This window comes from Oryctolagus cuniculus, chromosome 16 (assembly GCF_964237555.1).
Source record: "Oryctolagus cuniculus chromosome 16, mOryCun1.1, whole genome shotgun sequence".
NCBI lineage: Eukaryota > Metazoa > Chordata > Mammalia > Lagomorpha > Leporidae > Oryctolagus > Oryctolagus cuniculus.
The window spans coordinates 55,685,258-55,703,869 of record NC_091447.1 but is presented as its reverse complement, the minus strand read 5'-3'; the positions used below and the strand labels follow the sequence as shown (position 1 = coordinate 55,703,869).

The 18,612-nt window shown below is 57.1% G+C and overlaps 1 protein-coding gene across 13 annotated transcripts in view; it reads left to right on the top strand.

Annotated features, from left to right (window-relative positions):
- Nucleotides 1-18,612, top strand: part of COBL (cordon-bleu WH2 repeat protein) — a 184,953-nt gene that overhangs the window by 21,792 nt on the left and 144,549 nt on the right. Inside the window, exon 1 of one of the 13 annotated variants that reach the window (XM_051853140.2) lies at nucleotides 17,601-17,729. The exons of the other annotated variants lie outside the window; for them this stretch is intronic. The gene's annotated coding sequence lies outside the window, so the exon portion shown is untranslated. Of the gene's footprint in view, nucleotides 1-17,600; nucleotides 17,730-18,612 lie in introns of those variants that run through there. 13 annotated transcript variants of the gene reach the window in all.

Below are 18,612 nucleotides of genomic sequence, written 5' to 3'. Positions count from 1 at the left end.
GAACCTCTGGGCCGAGCTTCATCCCCGCACACGGCCTTTGAGGTTCGGCTCCTTGCCGTGCGGCCGGTGCTCCTTCCTCTCTGTTGCCAGGTGTCAGTCTCCCGTGCCGTGGGCCCGTTGCAGTTGGCAGTGTTTCTGGGTGTTTCCAGTGTTTGATGTTGTGAACAGAGCTGCGGTGAACATCCCTGCGCGGGGGTGTGTCTGTGTGTGTGAGTGTGCATGTAGAGTTTCATTTCTGCCGGGTAAATACCGAGGAGTGGGACTGCCGAGTCACACGGTGGATACATGTTTATAAGAAGCCGCCAAACTGCCTTCCAGGCCGGCCGGACCGTGTTGCATTGCTGTGAGCAACACGCCCGACGTTTGCCTGCTGCCTGACCCTGCTGGCATTTGGTGTTTCAGGATGTTTTATTTAACCATCCCCGGGAGGGCACAGGAGCACCACTTCCAGCTGTGAACCTGCGATGGCCTGGTGGCTGAGGATGTGAGCCTTCTTCATGTATTTATGTCCCATCCATGTATCTTCTCTGGTAAAATCTCTGTGCAAGTGTTTCGCCTGCTTGTTAATAGGACTATAGCTTTCTAACATTGTATCTTGAAGTGTCTTCATATAACGTGGATACAACTCCTAGTCTCTGTATACGATTTGCTACATTTTCTTCCAGCCTAGTGCTTGGGTAATCGTTAGTTAGCAGTGTCTTACAAGATTAGTCTTTTTAACTGTAAGTTAATTATCCCCCCTGACTTCTTGCCCTCGATGTGCTTTGTGGGCCACGTCTGAGAACTCTGCCTAACCCAGGCCGTCAAGGTTGCCTCCTGTGTTTCCTGCTACGGGTTTCATAGCTTTAGTTCCCCATGTACGTGGGTGGTCCATTCTGAGTTGGAGATTTCAGTCCACGTTGTCCGCCTCTTCCTTCTCCCTGCCTTGGGCAGAGAGTGTCCGGTTGTCCCAGCAGTGTTGTTGAAAAGGCAGTCATCTGTCCATTTGGTTGTCTTTGTGTCTTCCTCTCAAACCACTTGCCTGTTTTATGTGGCTCTGTTTCTCCATTATCTATTTTTATTCATTCATAATAGTTCTTTCATGAGTTCAATACTATCTTGAGTACAGTAATTTATAGTACATCTTCAAAGTATGTAGTATAATTCCTCTAATACTGTTTTTCGAAATTGTTTTGGTTAGTCCCATTGCTTTCCCTTTCCATATGCACTTTGCAATCAGTTTGTGTTTACAAAAGCACCATGCTGGGAATCTAAAGGTTTATTAAATCAATTGAGTCTTCCAATCCTGAATGCATGTCTTTTTGTTTTTCTAGATTTTCTTTGATTTCTTTTACCAGTGTTTTGTTTTCAGCATAAAAGTCCTATCCATGTTGATTAGATTTATATTTAAACAATTTACTTTTGGGGGGCCATTTTTAAGTGGTGGTCTAAAATTTTGTTTTTTATTGTTGATTGTTAGTATAGAACTGGAGTTGATTTTTTAATGTTGACCTTATAGCCAATGCCATTGCTAAACTCATTTATTAATTCTATGAGGTTGTTTTGTTTGAAAATGCTGTGGGGATTTCCCTGTATTTCTGGAAAGCAGTTATGGTTTTATCTTCTCTGTCCACACTTTCTTCTTCCTTTCCTGCGATGTCCTCTCAGTGGGAGGCTGGCAGGTGCCGTGGAGCCTTCGCCTTGTTCCGGGTCCTGAGGGAGAGGCGCAGTCTCCCACGGTTGTGTGTGCCACGGCTGCGGGATTTGGGGAGATGCCTTTTAGCAGGCTGAGAGAGTTCCCTTCTGTTCCTGATTTCCCGAGAGCTGGTGCTGCTGGGTCTGTCACATGCGGTGAGTGTAGATGGTGAGTGTAGATGAGTATGGTGGGTTAGGTTATTCAAGTGTTGAATACTGGAGCAGCCTTGGATTCCTGCAGTTAGACGCCCCTGGCTGGAGCGTGTTGTCCTTTTTGTGTGCTGGTGGGTTCCGAGGGTCCTTGTTGCGTGAGGAGCCTTGATCCGCACTTTTCTTGTGAGGCTCTTGTCTTCTTTTGACCTCGAGCTCTATCGGCCTCTTGTTATCATTTGGAAATATTCCCTCCTTTTCTATTTTTTAAGAAGAGGTTTATAGAATTAATGCTTTTTTCTTTCATCTTAAATGTTTCATTGAATTTGCTAGTGAAACCACATGGGCCTGAAAATTATTTTTTCTTAATGTTCTTGTTTATGAAGATGCACTTATTTATTTATTTAAAAGGCAGATAAGAGGGAGGGAAAGACAGAGACTGAGACAGAGATAGAGAAAGGGAGAGAGATTCCATCCGCTGATTCACTCCCCAGATGTCTGCAGCAGCTGGGCCTGGGCCAAGCCAGAGCCAGGAGCTTCATCCAGCAATCCCACGTCGGGGGTGCAGGAGCCCAGTTCTCGGGCATCTTCCGCGGCTTTCCCAGGCACATTAGCAGGGAGCTGCACTTGAAGCAGAGCAGCTGGGACTCAAATCAGCACTCACAGGGGATGCCGGTGCAGGTGGTGGCTTAGTCCACCGTGCCTCAGTGCCAGCTCCTTCATAATGTTGTTGATTACAAAAATTCAAATTTCATGTCCTCAGCTTCAAACAAAATTTTCAGATAGGTTCGTTCGAGTTGTGTGTTTCATCTTCAGTAAGTTTCAGCAGTTTGTGATTTCTGAGAAATTGGTCCATTTCGTCTAAGTTGTGGGATCTATGTGTGGAGATATATTTGTCTCATTCCCTCACATTCTTTCAATGCCTGGGATTCCTGTGGTCCCTTCTTTTTGATTCTTCATGTTAGTGATGGACGTATTCTCTCCTTTTTCTTCCCATTGTTGCTATATGTTTAAGAATATTTTTTGGCTTTACAAGAAAACTAGCTTTTGTTTATTGTTTTCTCTATTGCTTTTTGTTTCTTGTGGCACTAATTTCTACTCATTACTATATAAATAATAGAAAATAATAATAATATAAAACAGCTTGATTTTCAAATTTGAGTTAGGGGGATGCTTAATTTATTGGCTGGAGGCCTTTCTTTCCCAGTGGAAGCATTCGACGCCACGCATCTCCTTCTAAGCACTGCTCCCCCGTCGTCTGCTGGTTGTGGGTTCCCTGCCTGCGTTGGGTCACTTAGCAGCCGTGCCACGCTGTTGGTTCTGGCAGCTTGGAGAACGTACTCTGTGTGCCTTCAGTTCTTTCTAGACTTCATGACCCAGGAGATTGTCTCTCTTGGTGAACTTTCTGTGTGTACTAGAAAACAATGCATTTCTGAACTGGGTAGAGTTCAAGAAATGACAGTTGGTTGGGGACTGTTCAGCCCTGGAGACCTGGGTGGGGAGCTTATTTTCTGCTGGGAGCCGGTTGGGTATTATAACACCATTCATAGCCATGTAAAACCATCAGCCTAAAGATCAGCCTGCTGCAGGGCTATTCAAATTTGAGCCCCACATGCAGCTTCCAGGGGACCCTGTGTGCCTGTGTGCCTGTGAGGCCCTGGCTGAGTAGCTGTGTGTGGTTGTGTTGGTCCCCAGCAGAGGGGTGTTGCCTGCCTCAAAGGCTGGCTGTGGGTTTGTCTGTGTCTCTGATCCCGTTTATCAATTTGTTTCATTTCTTTCAAAGCTTCAGTGTTCGATGACTGACGTTGGGATTGCTGTGTCTTCTCCGTGAGCTGACCCTTTTATCTTAGGTAATCACTCTTTGTCCCTAGCGTCTTTCTTTCCTTTGTCTGATGTCAATGCAGCCATTCTGCTTTCTTTTGGTTAACAGTCGCTTGCTGTGTTGCCCCATCATTTTACTTTTAACTGCCTACATTATGACATTCAAAGTGAGTGTCTGAAGCATAGGACTTAGGTCAATAATCTCTTTTTGTCAGTGACTAGGTCATGTATATTAAATCATTGTATTAAACCATTATATTGTAGTAAACCATTTACATAAATGAAGGAATTTGGTCTATGTCTCTATTGACAGATTTGGATTTACAGGAACCACTTAAATGTCTACAGTGCCTGGTTTCCCTTTCTTGTCTTCTTTTGAGTCATTTGAATTGTATTCCAATTTTAGTATATGTGCTGCCGAAGCGAGCACTGAATTGTTTTTAGTATTCCATTTCAATTTATCTTTTACGTTGTTCTCAGACCTTTGTTTATGGTTTTTTTGGACTAACTTAGGTAAGCGTTTCAGTCTTCCTCGAATCACTGTTTTGTAATTCATGTGGAATATAGGCTACATGTGGAGGTGTGCCCATGGTTATGTGTCACATCTACATTTTAAAGAAGAGGCCGGGGCTGGCACTGTGGTGTAGCAGGTAAAGCCGCCACCTGCAGTGCCGGCATCCCATATGGGCCCTGTGGAGTCCCGGCCGCTCCACTTCTGATCCAGCTCTCTGCTATGGTCTGGCTCAAGTGCTTGTCCCCTGCGCTGTGTTGGGAGACCCAGAGGAAGCTCCTGGCTCCTGGCTTCAGATCTGCGCAGCTCTGGACATTGAGGCCAGTTGGAGAGTGAACCGGCGGGTGGAAGACCTCTCTCTCTCTGCCTCTCCTTCTCTCTCTATGTAACTCTGACTTTCAAATAAATAAATAATCTTTAAAAAAAATTTAAAATAAATAAATAAAGAAGAGGCCAGGGGAAGTGCGTCGGCCTGGGTGTTTTCCATTGCTGTCTCTCCGTGTGCCTCCTTTGCATGTAGTTTCAGTTCTCCCTGAAGCACTGACGTTGGAAATTCTTTGCAAATAGTTCTGCTGGCCGTGGAGGGCCTGCGTCTGCCCGCACGGCTGAGGGCAGTGTTCCTGGGCCGGGAGTCTGGCGGGCACTTGGTCTTGCAGCAGCTGCAGAATCTGCCCTCCGCTCACTGCACTTTCCACAGTCTTCACCTCGTTTCCACGCGGGAAGTGAGCTTCTCCTCTGCGTGTTCTCGGGATTTTGTCCTTGCCTGAGGTTCAGGCCCTTGGACTGTGATGTTTGCATCCTGCACAGGGTTTGCTGAACCTCTTAAATCTGCAGGTTGATGTCGTTTTGCTAAACTGGGGAGCTTCCTGCCAGTAATTCCTGAATTGCTTTTCGTGTTCTGCATTCTTTCTGTCCTCCTAGGACCCCATGGCCCTGAATAGGCCCTCTTGGTGTTCCCCAAAGGCCTTTGCCTGCTGCTTCCTGTCTGTCTGACGCTGTTCAGATTTGAGACCAGCTCCTGACAGGTGTCCCAGGTCGGGGGCTGCTGTGGAACCCCGCCCTGAGAGTTCTCTTCAGGTACCGTATTTTCAGATCTGGACTTTCCAGGAAGTTCTTCATTCTGTTTGCTCTTTCTTTGCGAGTCCCTGTGTTTCCACTGCACGTGTGTCTGCTCCTGCTTCGGAGAGTGTTTATAGCAGCTGTGCTCACGTCTGGCTCGGACAGTTCCGGCACGCGGTCATCTCGTCCTGCTGCCGAGGGCTGTCCTCTGACGTGTGTGGGTTCACGCGTGTTCCTGCCGCCGAGGGCTGTCCTCTGACGTGTGTGGGTTCACGCGTGTTTCTGCGCCCGAGGGCTGTCCTCTGACGTGTGTGGGTTCACGCGTGTTCCTGCCGCCGAGGGCTGTCCTCTGACGTGTGTGGGTTCACGTGTGTTCCTGCACCTGTGGGCTGTCCTCTCTGATGCGCGCTGGTTCACACGTGTTTCTGCGCCCGTGGGCTGTCCTCTGACGTGAGTTGGTTCATACATGTTTCTGCGCCCGTGGGCTGTCCTCTCTGACGTGTGTGGGTTCATGCATGTTTCTGTGCCCGTGGGTTGTCCTCTCTGACGCACGCTGGTTCACGTGTGTTTCTGCGCCCGTGGGCTGTCCTCTCTGACGCGCATTGGTTCATGTGTGTTTCTGAGTCTGTGGGCTGTCCTCTCTGACTCACGTTGGTTCATGCGTGTTTCTGAGTCTGTGGGCTGTCCTCTCTGACGCACGCTGGTTCATGTGTGTTTCTGCGCCCGTGGGCTGTCCTCTCTGACGCACGCTGGTTCATGCGTGTTTCTGCCCAGCCTCGGCGACTACTTGGAAGACCTTTGTGATGCTGTTCACGTTGTTCCCACGTGTGTGTGACCAGGGTCATCCTGGGGCTGGGCTGCCGCTGTCTCACAGTGTGGCTCTCAAAGCTAAGATAAGCTGTAAGGCACTGTAAGCACAGTGCAGGCCACGCCCTGGAGTCCACCGACGACTCCAGCGGGCTGCTCCCTCCTCTGCCCCCGTGCTCAGCCTCTCAGCTACGTCCTGTCCCTGGAGCTCCCCTGTGCTGCCGCTGGGACGCTGGGACTCCCTGCCCTGCATCTCTGTGCAGTCCTGGTGACTTCCTTCTTGGAACAAGGGCTCTACTGATAGGAGAGCAGCGCTTCCCTCCCTCGAGTTTGAAGCTGCTGCGGGTCCCTGTGCTGCCCCAGCTCTGTGTGCGCTCTGTCGGCACAGCACTGCTTGGGGCCAGGCTCTCCAGAGCAGAGGGATGCGCAGAGTGGAGAATGCCGCGCTCCACCGAGGTCGGCGCCCGTCCTCCTCTGAGCCAGCCGAGCGGTGTCTGCTGACCCCTCTCTGGCTGAGCCATTGCCACTGTCAGGGTCCGGGCTGCATGGAGCGCAGCACAGCCGAGTGCTAGATTGGTGGACTTTGGGTTCGGTCTTCACCCCGTCTGCCCCGCTCCGGTGACTGCTCAGACCTCACTTCCTGGCCGGGTTCCCCGTGTGCTGTGTGGGAAACGAGGCCGTGTGGCTGCGTTAAGTGTTTGTTTATACAAAGTGTTTTTTGTTTTCTTCTTATTATTTAAAAAAAATTTTTTTTTTTGATTTATTTCACAGAGTTAGAGAGAGAGAGAGAAAGGTCGTCCTTCCGTTGGTTCACTCCCCAAATGGTTGCTATGGCCAGTGCTGCCCCAATCCGAAGCCAGGAGCCAGGTCCTTCCTCCTGGTCTCCCATGGGGTGCAGGGCCCAAGCACTTGGGCCATCCTCCACTGCCCTCCCGGGCCACAGCAGAGAGCTGGACTGGAAGAGGGGCAACCGGGACTAGAACCCGGCACCCATATGGGATGCCGGTGCCGCAGGTGGAGGATTAGCCAAGTGGGCCACGGCGCTGGCCCCTCTTATTATTTTTTCAAAAAGGTACATTTCATTATTTGAAAGGCAGAATCAGAGAGATCTTCCTCTCTAACTGGCACCAAACTTCAAGGGCTGGGCCAAGCTGAAGGCAGGAGCCCAGAAGTCCACCTGGTCTCCTGCATGGGTGGCAGAGGCCCAAGAACTTGAGCCATCCTCTGCTGCTTTCCCAGGTGCCTTAGCAGGGGGCTGGATCAGAAGCAGAGAAGCTGGGGCTTGAACTGGCACCCATATGGGGTCCTGGGGCATTGTAGACGTTGGCTTAGCGTGCTGCGCCACAACGCCTACCCCTCGTTGTCTTGTAGAACAGAGGTGCCCTGTGTGTCGACAAGATGGAATTCTGCTTGGCACTATAAAGCAGTGAGTTGTGTCTTCACCTGAGACGGGAGAGGGGGAAGCCTGGAGTTGGTGTCACTGAGTGAAAGAAGGCGGGCGGAAAGGTTCTTGTGACACCGAGCGACTCCAGCTCTGTGACCTTCTGCAGACCGCAGAGGTGTGGAGATGGTGCAGTGGTCAGTGGTTGCCAGGGGTCAGCGGAGAGGGAGGGGCGGCCGTGAGAAAACTGGGGTCCTGGTCGCGGCAGGTACAGTGGCTGCGTGTTTGCACCCGTGGACGGTGCAGCACCGAGAGTGACGGGGGAGTGGCCTGCAGCGACTGCTCCTGTATGTCACGCTGGTCCCACACTGTCCGGGGTGCAGACCATGGGGTAGGTGTGCGTGTGGGGGCAGGGTGTGCCCCAAACTCGCTGTGTCGCCCTCTCAATTTTGCTGTGAACCTAAAACTACTTTAAAAAGTCTGTTTTTGAAAATTGCATATACAAAAAAAAAAACCCACTTCCTACTAAATTGATCGGAGGACTCTGTAAGCTAGTTCGGAATTTCAGGTGCCTTCGTGAAAGACACAGCAGGGAAAAGCATCACAGAAAGCCTGGAGCCCTTTGCAAGCGCCTGTGGCAGACGCAGGGGCGGGAGGCGGGGCGCGGCCACACTGCTGCTCCCCGGGCTCTCTGGGCCGCCGCCCCTCTTACAGGTGTCAGGATTCCATCCGTGATATCAAGGATGCCGAAGCTCCGTGTCCACCTTAACGTGTGTGCAGATACTTCCACAAAGGTTGTCAGGAGGCACCTCCGTGAATCCCTGTACGGTGGTCACTTTGCAGGGCTGGGCTGGCACACAAGGCGGGGCCCAGGGTAACTGGAGAAGACGGCCGCTGTGTGGGTCCACACAGGGTCCCCAGTGTCTGGGAGCAGCATGTTCCGGCCGCCGCCTGCTGTGGGGGCTGTGAGAAGTCACGTGTGCAGCCCGGAGGCCTCCTGTCGGCGTGCTCAGTCGGTGGCCACAATGAAATCCCCAGGGCGCACAAGAAGAGGTGTTTCCCTGTGCCCGGGGCTGTGGCTGCTCCCGTGTTCCTGCAGTTTTTGTCGTTGGGTTTGGCCCGGGAGGAGGCAGATCTGCAGCTCCCAGGCTGCGGCAGCTCCCGTCTAAATATAGCGGCTGTCCGTGTGGGTGGAAGAGGGAGCCGAGTGACCGTACATGGCGTGCTCTGCCCGCTGGCGGCCGTGCCCCCTGCATGCACCCTCCCTGGGGCAGGCCTGCGCCTGGACTGGCTAATCTCCGGATCAGATTCACCACTGTGTGCGTGTGCGTGCGTGTGTGTGTGTGTGCATGTGTGTGGTCTCTCTGTGTGAAGCTTCTAAATTTGCTCACCACTTGAGACAGGTGTTTATGCTCCAGTATCAGTGCCACCGTGTTTTTCGTCCAGAGACGTGACCGTCACTGGAGTCCCCGGGCCCAGCCCTGGGTGGGGGTGGCCAGAGCGCCTCCTGGGCCCACAGTGAGAGCATACACAGCCTGGACCTCCCCCGTGGCCCCCTCACTTCCTGTGCTCCCCAGGTTGGCTCTGGAATGTGATGGGGGTCCAGGAATTACCCCACGGCCTGCTGGGATGAGGGGATCTGCATCACCGGCTGCAGCGTCAGAAGGAATCAGTAAATTGTTTGCCTAGAAGTCGTCTTATTTTGTGATCCTGTCACATTTGTGGACAGATAACATGATGAATACAAAGAATTCCCATGTGTTCTTCACCCAGAAGCCCCAGCTAACACGTGCACATGCACACACACACACGCGGAGCCCAGCGTCCCCGCCCCCAGGCTGCCATGGCAGAGGCTGAAGATGGGACCAGGAGCCATGCCCCGCCCCCTCCCACACAGCGCTGGTCACTGCTGCTACTTAGATTCCCTGGGCTTTGGTGTCCTCTGCTACGTTTTGCAGTTCTTACCTGGCCAAGTGCTCCTCTGTGTCTGTGAAACTCAGGGTCCCCTCCCCTGTGTGCTACAGGCGAGGATCTTGCCGGGGCCTGGGGATCTCTCTGTCGGGCCCAGGTGCCAGCCGGTCCCCGGGGTCTCAGTGCCAGAGAGGGGCCAGTGCGGACCACAGATAAGGGAAGCCCCTAAGGCAGGGAGACCCGAGTGGACAGGCCCCAGGCAAAGTGGGTCCCTGTGTCCCTGGGCGCCTGCGGCTTACCCCCAGTGGCCCCCATGAGTGACTTGGGGGAAGCCACAGCCGGACAGCGGCCTGGCTCCGGTGCTGTCTGGAGCCGTGACTCGACTCCGGGACTTGCCGAGCCTGCACCGGCTCGGGTGCTGCCGCCCCTTCCTTGAGCAAGGCTTGCCCAGCCCCTGTGCCCTGCTACCACGTGGCGCTAAGGAGCCAGAGTGCGAGCCTTGGATTCCGGTTTCACGGTAGGCAGAGGGAGCGCCTGGCTCCGACCCTGCGTGCCCTTGTTCCAGTGGGAGCTTCAGGATGTGGCGCGGTGTTCGTGTCTCCAACGCCTTCCCTCTGTGTTGGTCGTGGTGGCTTTCATTTAGGGAAGCCAGAGGGCTTTGACAGGTAGGAGGACGGGCTGTTTGGGGCTGAAGGTGAACAGAGAAGATTCGGGTTTCCGCCTTGCTGAGCCTGGCAGAGGAAGGTGCAGGGGAGCTGGGTCAGAGAGGCTCCCATGTTCAAACCTTGGAAATGTGCTCGTGAGCGGAGTGGGGCCCTGCCTTTGCTTTCCCGTGGCGGGGTCAGAGCCGGAATCGCCAGCCTTCCGGATGCTTCTGTGCTTGGCCAGGTGGGAAGCCGGGGGAAGGCTCCTAGGGAGCCCATTGTTGCTGATGTCAGGCAGGGGCCTGTCCAGGGAGCCCTGGGCTGTCCACACTGCAGTGGTCCAAGTGGCCCGGGCATCTGTGTCCCAGAAGCTCCTGGGGCGACTCGAGGGGCTGAGGGCCGGGGACAGCTGTGTGTCAGGGGCGTCCCCCAGCCGGTGTGCCCCTGCCCTCTGTGGGTGCGTCCTGTGTGTAGCACTGCTCTTCCCTCGTATTGGGCAGCCTCACACCCTCGAGTCCTGCCCCTGCTTCTCCCTCTGCAGATCTGCTGTGCCAAGGGGAGAGGCAGACACCGCGCGGCTGCGGAGAGCAGGGGGAAAGGCAGAGTCGAGGGTCTCCGTGCCGCACGTGGGACATGGACTGAGCCCTGATCTTGCAACTCCCTGAAGCCCCACAGAGCTCGTTCTGCAGGCAGGTGAGGCCAGGCCCAGGCCTCGGCCGTTGGCTCTCCTGTGGCTGTCCCCGGTCTGGGGTGCCCCCCTCAGCCCTCTTCTCCCTCTGCGGCGGGCCTAGTCGGCTGGTTTCGGTTTAGTTTGTGAACATTGGTGTCTCCCACTTCACACAAAACCAGGCACGTCAGAAAGCTGACCTAACCACCAGCGTGGGTGCTCGCACCCTAACCCTGCCTTTCACTGCCAGCACCGAGGAGCCCCTGAGAACTGGGCTCCCGTTTGTGTTTTAAACCATGACTGGGGTACCGCCCAGGCAGGGCCCGGGCTCCTGGTGTTGCCGTGAGGGACAGTGAGAGGAGCTCCTGAGGCGGGAGGGGTCTGCCTGGACGCACAGCTCCGGCGGGGCTCAGTCTAAGATAGACGGCCCCGCTGCTCTGGCGTCTGCGAGTGTCGTGGTGGCAGGAGGCGAGCCAGGAAGGAGGGAGAGGCGGGGCTGAGCTCTGCCCCAGGGAACCAAACCTCTGCGAGAATGCCCAGTGGCCCCAGGACTCCCCCAGGCCCACCTCACCCTGATCCTCCAGCCGCGGACTGCGGGGTGACACGGCTGAGCATCCATGGTGTGGGGCACGGCACCCCGCACTCAGGTCTGCTGGGCGGCTGTGGGAGGGGCTCTGAGGCCGTGCACAGGGCTGTGCTGGCCACTGTGTCGCCCCCCAGCTCCTGGGCCGAGCTTTCCAGGGTGAAGTCACGTCTGGGAACGCTCTTCCGGGAGTCTGTGCACATCAGATTGAGCGAGTTGATCTGACACAAAAAGAAGAAGATTGAAACCCATGCACACTGAGGGTCTCGGAAAAGTTCCCTGGAAGTGCGTTTTACGCACAGACTCTGCAAGGGCTTCCTTGCGTTTTTCAGTTGGAATTAATGTCCAGTTCATCGCACCGTCTGGAAGCCCTGCTCAGCCTTGCACCATGCGTGGTGCGTCTCCCTCCTCGCTCCCTGGTGACTCACGGTCCTGACTCAGCTGATTTGTTTGCCAGCAGGAGACAGAAATGCCCGAGTGCACCTGAGACCTGTTGTGTGAGTGGAGCGGGGGTGGTGGGGGCTCTTTTTTTTTTTTTTTTTTTTTTTTGGACAGGCAGAGTGGACAGTGAGAGAGAGAGACAGAGAGAAAGGTCTTCCTTTGCCGTCGGTTCACCCTCCAATGGCCGCCACGGCAGGTGTGCTGCGGCCGGCGCACCACGCTGATCCGAAGCCAGGAGCCAGGTATTTATCCTGGTCTCCCATGGGGTGCAGGGCCCAAGCACCTGGGCCATCCTCCACTGCACTCCTGGGCCACAGCAGAGAGCTGGTCTGGAAGAGGGACAACCGGGACAGAATCCGGTACCCCGACCGGGACTAGAACCCGGTGTGCCAGCGCCGCAAGGTGGAGGATTAGCCTATTGAGCCACGGCGCCGGCCTGGTGGGGGCTCTTACGTGGTGCCTGGTGCCGTCAGCAGGCCTGGGCCGACTCTCGGACTTGGGGGCGAGAAGGGACCGTGAACGCTGCCTGGGAACCAGCAAGAGCAGGGCAGAGTGGCAGGAATGGGGACGTAGGGGCGTGGTTTCAAGTCCGTGTGTGTGTGTGTGTGTGTGTGTGTGTGTGTGTTGGGGTGCAGTGAGTGACGGATGGATGCAGGTCCTGCCAGGGAGAAGAGGCATGGGCAGGTGTCAGAGAGGGCATGGCACCAGAGGCCATGACATCGTGTGACAGGTGAGGGTGAAGGGTCAGTGAAGACAGCCGAGAAGTAATGAGGGGGCTTGCACCTCTCTGGCGGTGGAGGCCCCACGGCTGGTGCAGTCGGCGTCTCCAGAGGCGAGAGTGTCAGGTGCAGGAACTGGGGCCGGTCAGCGACACACTTAAAGATAAACACCTAAATGGGTGCCCTGAGGTGTGGGCATCGCAGAGCCACTGAAGGGGGTATTTTGGGACTTGTATCTGACCCCGAGCTATTTAGGCAACTTAACTATTTTCAAGCAGGTAAAATTAGTTGATGTATTTGGCAAAACTTAGGGCTTGTTTTTAATCTGGGTTTTCCTGCCAGCTGTGTGCAGCCAGCATAAATACGCTGCAGGGGGGCGGCCTGGTCACCACCAGGCCCTTTGCGACCTAAGAGCAGGGCAGGTGCAGGAGGTGAGGCGGCCACAGGCCCTGTCAGTGGTGTCGGGACGCTGTTTGGTGAACGGGGGTTGGTGATGTGTCTGTGACAAGCTGGGACAAACTAAGAAAGCACACAGCGTGCAGCGTGGTGTTCTGGGGGCGCTTTCCAGGTGCGCGTCATTTGGCCTTTGGGCTGTTGTTGGGTCGTGCGCGTCCTGGGAGAAGGCGCCCAGGGGGTGACCGTGCATCACGCCCTGTGGGGTCCTCCTCTGTTCTGCAGACCTGGGAAGAACTGGGACCCGGCCACCGGCTGCCCTGCACGGCGCAGGATGTGGGGTGAGGACACCAGACTGTGCATCCTGCCCATTTGAGGTTTGGATCGCGGACCACAGTCCACCGGCATTTTGTTACTGTCTGGACCCTGGACTGGTCTCTGTCCTGAGCGTGAGTGTTCTCAGTAGTCTGCTCCCAGTTCAGATGACCTCCTTCCTGGGGTCCGTGGAGGAGAGCTGACGTTCAGGTGCACTGTGGCCTCGGCATCTCTGCAGTGAGTGATGGAGTGGTGAGGGTGTGGATGAGGCCACGGATTTCGAGCTGGGGCACTCGGCACCAGTTCCTCACGCCCGGCGTGGTTCCACTGTGGTACTGGGCTCCACAAGGGACAGCAGGGATGCCAGGGCCCCTCAGAAGAGGAGGAACCATCGATCCAGCCTGACCGGGATGAGTGATCACTTGAGGAACTGTGAGCTCATTTAAAGGGCTCGGTGCTTCCAGCGTAGGGCACACCCGGGAGCCGTGGGCTGGGCCTCAGTCTCGTGTGCTCCGAGTCCACTAAGAATTGATGAGGATGTTGATGGCCAGACCTTCACTACTGCCCACAGTGAAGAGGTCATCAGCTCCCCTTTGCTCTCTGTAAATGTTTGACTTATTTCCCTGAAAATGCGGCTGCTCCTTCTCTTCATGCCCCACGTCTTCCGCCACATGTGATTCACACAGTACAGTTAAAGCCAGCAGACCCTGCCACCCAGACTGGGGACAGCACAGCAGCCTCCTGGTGAGGAGGGGAGCAGCCCCCATGCTTGCCAGGGACAAAGGAGAGGACACCCAGAGGAAGCCGAGCAGCCACAGCTGGTGAGCCCGTGTGCAGACTCCTCCTGTGAGGCCAGACAGCAACGCTCCCTGCCCGTGGCCAGCGTCTGTCTGGGTGCACTGTCCTCTGCGTGGGCAGAGAGCAGCGTGGACTGTGCTGGTGAGCGGTCGTGGCCGGCTCCCTCCAAGCTCTGAATTCTCTTGCGTGCCCTGGAGTCTTTCCCTCGTGGTCCTTTTCCTCTCGTGTCTCGGACGATTCGGTGGGGCTGTGCCTCTTCCTTCCAGAGCAGGTCCATGTCGTGTGCCGGTTTTGACACGTGTGCTCCTCCGTGTCGTCACCTGAGTGCATTCCCTGCCTGCCTCGCTGTGGACGACTCCAGGCTCGGAGTGTCCAGCGCTGTGTTGTGAATGGCAGGCGCAGAGTCGTGCAGCTGGGCTGTGTCACTCAGCCATCTTGCGTAACCGAAACCTCTAACCTAGGGTGTGGCGGCCTCCCTCGGCTGCTCCCTGAGCCCGGCAGCACATTCCGCCGTGTGGCCTGAGGGTCACTCCTTCAGGTCCCAGCGCGAGTCCTTCCGTGGCTGGCGGCGTGCACTGGGCGCGATGTCCTCAGCTGCATGGACAGGACTTCGCCCCTCTGTCTGCTGAGTGATCCTGTGAGTGCAGACACTGCCCCTTGTTCCTGCGCTCTGTCCGCGGCGTAGAGGTTGTTCCCACAGTGTGGCTCCTGGGAATGGTGCCACCACGAAGCAGTGGAAGTAACTCAGAACAGCGCTTTGGGGTTCTGAGTCCGGTTCTTTCGGATCACCACGCAGGAGCGGGCTTGCTGGGTCATACGCGGCTTGTTTTTTCTGAGGAACTTTCTTGGTGGCTGTGCCATTCTGCCGTCCCACTTCCCGCTTCTCCACCCCCTCCTTGCTCAGCACATCTGTGGTTTTGACCCCAGCCCTCCTGGCGGGGGTGGAGTGGGGTCTTCCTGTGGTTCGCATTTGCACTTCCTACTGGTCAGTGATGGTTGCTGGCCACTTCGTGTCTTCCTGGGAGAGAGGCCCACCCCGGTCCTGCAGATGCCTGGGTCAGGTGGGACACGGCGTGGGCTGCGGTGGGCTTGGCAGAGCTCCCCGTCGTGGGCCTGGCTCCTGCTGCCCGCTGCCCAGGGGCAGCGGCTCTCTGTGTGCCCAGCCTTGCCCAGGTGCTTCCCAGGGCCTCAGGGATCTGAATCTCCTAGGGAATCGGCACTGTGAGAAGCTTCCAGGTGCGAAACAGGAAGCACCGGAGCTTGTGAACGGCGCAGGGACACTCAGCTGGGACTCGTCCACCAGGCCTGCCTGGGCGTGGCCGGAGCTGGGCCACCCTGAAGGACTCTGAGCGGGAGACATGGCCTTGGGCTCTAGGAACACCATTAAATGTAACAGAAGTAATTAGATTTCAGTGCCTTGTGTCGGAAACAAGTGTGGAGACTTGTGAATTTCTTAACATACGATATTCTTGATATATTTTTTTTTAAATTCTGTTTATTTATTTGAAAGGCAGAGACAGGGCAAGAGAGAGAGGGACAGAGAGATTCTCTTGCGTTTCACCCTGTAAATGCTGGGTCGGGGCCAACGCTCAGCGCCTGGAACTCACGTGAGTGCCTGGGCGCGAGTGCTGGGGCCGTCTGCTGCCTCCCAGGGTGCATGCTAGCAGGACGCAGAGCCAGCACTTGGGCCAGGCTCTCCCCAGTGTGGGATGTGTGTCTCTAGTGGCATCTTAACCACGGCACCAAGAGGCCGTCTGCCGGTGTGTGCATGTTATAAGTTGATACAGTCTTCCACAGTGAGCGGCTGTGCCTTGCCGACCGTGGTACGGAGGCGTTGGTGCCCCGACTGCCCTCTGTGTGGCGTCCCTGTCTGTTGCCTTTCCCCTGTGGCACCCTTGTGTGCTCTGGACATTGTCTGCTGTGGAACTGTGGTCCCGGATCAGACCTGACAGCTGTCACTCGGTGGGGAAGGTGTGCTGCCTTTCCCAGGACAGTCGCATCCGCAGTGCCCTGTGCTCGGTGAGAAGCACTGGCCTCTCGAAAGGTTCAGGTGTCAGCAGGTTCTGCTCTTGGGCCCCAGTTCCCCCTCACCCCCCACCCTCTCTTCCGGCTGGCGGCGGGAGGCACGCAGGGAAGGCGGGATGAGAGCCTGAGTGAGGAAATCCAGGGCTGGCCCCTGAGCCTGCGGCTTGGGGGAACCCCCACCACCCCCGCCTGGCCTGGCTGCTGTGTGCCCCTCCCAGACCTGCCCCCGCCCCAGTCAGCTAAGCTGGGGCAGCACAAAGAACCTTTCCTGAGTGGGCCCCTCCCCTGCGACTAGGGGGAGTTTGTTTTGCTGCAGCCAGGCCGACAGGTGCCGCGGTCGGCTGCGGGACACACAGCCCGGTGCTCGGTGCCCGGGTCCCGCCCGGAGGGCCCGCAGGTGGGCTTCAGGAGGACGCGTGTCCTTCGGGGACTTTCTGCCGCCTCCGCATTCTCTGAATTTGCCGATGTGGTGCAGTTCAGCCTCAGGGGAGGCGCAGTGGGTTTTCTCGCCTTGTCCCGGCCAGGCCCCGCTTGCCGTCTCGTGGGCAGGGCTGCCGTGCCGGGAGCGTGGGCGCAGCCCAGAGCACCGCTTTCTGCCTGAACCCCGGAGCGCGCGCGCAACAGAGGTTGGTGAAGAAAGGATGGCAAGCAGCTTCCTCTGCCGGCTCTGCCCTGCCCAAACCACGGGCAATCCCCGAGATGGCGGAGCCCTGGCCCCTGAAGCTGAGGCCGCCCCTGCTTACCGGGAGAAGCCATGAGCAGAGCAGGGGACTCCCCGCACGTGTGGCCAGTGCCCCTGAGCACCACCCCGACTGCAGCACGCGGCGTTCGGGCCGGAAGAGGCAGGCCAGGAGCCTTCTGAGCCGTCCCCTTGCCTGGGGTCTCTGTGGGATGCAGTGTAGCCCGCAAGTCCCAGTGTGGGTCCCTGGAAACGCAGCCGCTGCAGCCAGCACAGGGCCCGCCTCTCTCTGCCACTGCTCCTGCTGCCCAGGAGGGCGCCCCCTGCTGCAGGCGGGCACCTCCACTCACCCTGTTTTCTGGGGAACCCGATCTCAGCACTCTGCTCTACCTGCAGAAGGGAATTGGGATGGCCTGCTGTGTGTGGTCATAAAGATCAAATAGTTTGCATGTGTATTGCCCCACCCAGTGCAGAGAGACCACGAGCAAGGTGGAGCTTCTGCGGTCAGCACTTCTCCCCTCCCAGGGAGGCAGGCAGGCGGGAGCGCCTGTGAGGAGACGCTCACCTGTGCGCACCTGCTACCCGAGGTTCCTGCAGATGGGGAAGGGAGGAAGGCGCTGTCGGCTCAGAGTCCAGGCCGGCAGAGGAATGTTCTCTGCACGCTGGGTGCACCCGGCACTGTACTATGGGCCCCTGTATGTGTTGTGTGGATCCCTTCCAGCCAGGGCTCTGGAGCCCCTGTCCCACGTGACCCCCTCATTTGCCTTCCTGGAAGGAGGAGGAAAAGCCCCTTCCTCGGGCATGGGCAGCGACAGCACCCTGAATGACACAGGGACTTGCGGTGGACTTTGAGGTCATCCTAGAGACCCGAGCATGGGCGGGAGGGAGGTCACAGGGGCCAGACGCTGCCGCTGCCCTGCAGAGTGAGGCCCGGCCATTGCGGCCACGCCAGGGCTCAGCAGCCTCTCGGCGCCTCTGCTGGGTTGTCTGCCCCGTGCTGTCTCCCCCACGCCCGTGGACTTGGATCTTTGGACTGAGGTCCTGCTGCTGTGAGGGCTGTAAGTCCCCGCTTCCCCTCCCGCTGTGATCCGGAGACCTGCCCAGCCAGCCACCGCCTGCGGGGCCTGCTGCCCATGTCCTCTGGTGCTCAGGTCAGTGGCTGGGGACTGCTCCCTCTTGGGGTCCTCCCCGCTCCTCGTCCCTGGGACTTGAGGGCAGGTGGGGACCAAATGCCGCTCCAGCCTTGGGGAACGGCTGAGGCTGAGCCAGGCCAGCCTGCGGCTATTAAGGGTGGGGGAATACGGGAAGGGTGAGAACTGGCTCTGAGGCTCCCGGTGTGGTCGTCCTGAGGGGCACTGCTGGTCAGGCCCTGGGCACCTCCCACTCATGCCCCCACAGAGGCCTCCGCGCTGCAGGTGCAAGGGCGCTGGCAGGTGAAAGCTCTCGCCGGGAACCGGGCTGCCTTCTCGTCACAGGCCGCTTTGCGGTTGCTCTCCAGGGGGCTGTGCTGCCTCTCCGTCCGCCCTGCTACCCCAGCTTCAGCCTGGCTGCTGAACACGGACACGCGGCAGTCTCTGCTCGGCCGCTGTGACGGCGGCTCCGCCACGTGTGGCCTCAGTGAGTCTGTCCTTCCCTGCGTTCGGCACAGTGCGTCTGAATCTGCAGGCTGGGCCCCAGGCAGCGTGTCTTGGCAGCTCCGGCAGGCAGGCCTGGATTGGGGTCCCAGCCCCTTCTGTCTGACAGTCACTGATCCCGACAGTGGGATAATAGCACCTCCCCCGTGGCTGTCAGGCAAACCTAAGGAGAAACTGAGTGTGCTGGGCATGTCGCTGGCCTCCCACCAGTCCTGGTTCCCTGCTGTGTAGGAAGCCTTACCTGGGGTTGCCCAGTGAGGGGCAGGGCTGTGACACCAGAATGCCACAGAACCAGTCTGGCCGGTTCTGCCTGGTCCTGGACGCTGGCACCTGGGGGCTCTTGCTGCTTGCAGGTAGTGAAGTCTCAGAGCACTGAGGCCTGGGGCCCTCCTCTCTCCAT